Source organism: Oncorhynchus nerka, linkage group LG27 (assembly GCF_034236695.1).
Source record: "Oncorhynchus nerka isolate Pitt River linkage group LG27, Oner_Uvic_2.0, whole genome shotgun sequence".
NCBI lineage: Eukaryota > Metazoa > Chordata > Actinopteri > Salmoniformes > Salmonidae > Oncorhynchus > Oncorhynchus nerka.
In genome coordinates, this window is record NC_088422.1 from 90,793,449 (window position 1) to 90,795,128 (window position 1,680).

The following is a 1,680-nucleotide window of genomic DNA, read 5'->3' on the forward strand; positions in this document are numbered from 1 at the left end:
CTGTGGTACAAGTGTAACTCTGTCCTTGGTGAAGGGCACTGCCACTGTGGTACAAGTGTAACTCTGTCCTTGGTGAAGGGGCACTGCCACTGTGGTACAAGTGTAACTCTGTCCTTGGTGAAGGGGCACTGCCACTGTGGTACAAGTGTAACTCTGTCCTTGGTGAAGGGGCACTGCCACTGTGGTACAAGTGTAACTCTGTCCTTGGTGAAGGGGCACTGCCACTGTGGTACAAGTGTAACTCTGTCCTTGGTGAAGGGCACTGCCACTGTGGTACAAGTGTAACTCTGTCCTTGGTGAAGGGCACTGCCACTGTGGTACAAGTGTAACTCTGTCCTTGGTGAAGGGGCACTGCCACTGTGGTACAAGTGTAACTCTGTCCTTGGTGAAGGGGCACTGCCACTGTGGTACAAGTGTAACTCTGTCCTTGGTGAAGGGGCACTGCCACTGTGGTACAAGTGTAACTCTGTCTTTGGTGAAGGGGCACTGCCACTGTGGTACAAGTGTAACTCTGTCCTTGGTGAAGGGGCACTGCCACTGTGGTACAAGTGTAACTCTGTCCTTGGTGAAGGGGCACTGCCACTGTGGTACCAGTGTAACTCTGTCCTTTGGTGAAGGGGCACTGCCACTGTGGTACAAGTGTAACTCTGTCCTTGGTGAAGGGGCACTGCCACTGTGGTACAAGTGTAACTCTGTCCTTGGTGAAGGGGCACTGCCACTGTGGTACAAGTGTAACTCTGTCTTTGGTGAAGGGGCACTGCCACTGTGGTATAAGTGTAACTCTGTCTTTGGTGAAGGGGCCCACTGTGGTACAAGTGTAACTCTGTCCTTGGTGAAGGGGCACTGCCACTGTGGTACAAGTGTAACTCTGTCTTTGGTGAAGGGGCACTGCCACTGTGGTATAAGTGTAACTCTGTCCTTGGTGAAGGGGCACTGCCACTGTGGTACAAGTGTAACTCTGTCTTTGGTGAAGGGGCACTGCCACTGTGGTACAAGTGTAACTCTGTCCTTGGTGAAGGGGCACTGGCCACTGTGGTACAAGTGTAACTCTGTCTTTGGTGAAGGGGCTGCCACTGTGGTACAAGTGTAACTCTGTCTTTGGTGAAGGGGCACTGCCACTGTGGTACAAGTGTAACTCTGTCTTTGGTGAAGGGGCCCACTGGCAAGTGTAACTCTGTCTTTGGTGAAGGGGCACTGCCACTGTGGTACAAGTGTAACTCTGTCTTTGGTGAAGGGGCACTGCCACTGTGGTACAAGTGTAACTCTGTCCTTGGTGAAGGGGCACTGCCACTGTGGTACAAGTGTAACTCTGTCCTTGGTGAAGGGCACTGCCACTGGGCACTGCCACTGTGGTACAAGTGTAACTCTGTCCTTGGTGAAGGGGCACTGCAAGTGTAACTGTGGTACAAGTGTAACTCTGTCCTTGGTGAAGGGGCACTGCCACTGTGGTACAAGTGTAACTCTGTCCTTGGTGAAGGGGCACCACTGTGGTACAAGTGTAACTCTGTCTTTGGTGAAGGGCACTGCCACTGTGGTACAAGTGTAACTCTGTCCTTGGTGAAGGGGCACTGCCACTGTGGTACAAGTGTAACTCTGTCCTTGAAGGGGTGAAGGGGCACTGTCCACTGTGGTACAAGTGTAACTCTGTCCTTGGTGAAGGGGCTGCCACTGTGGTACAAG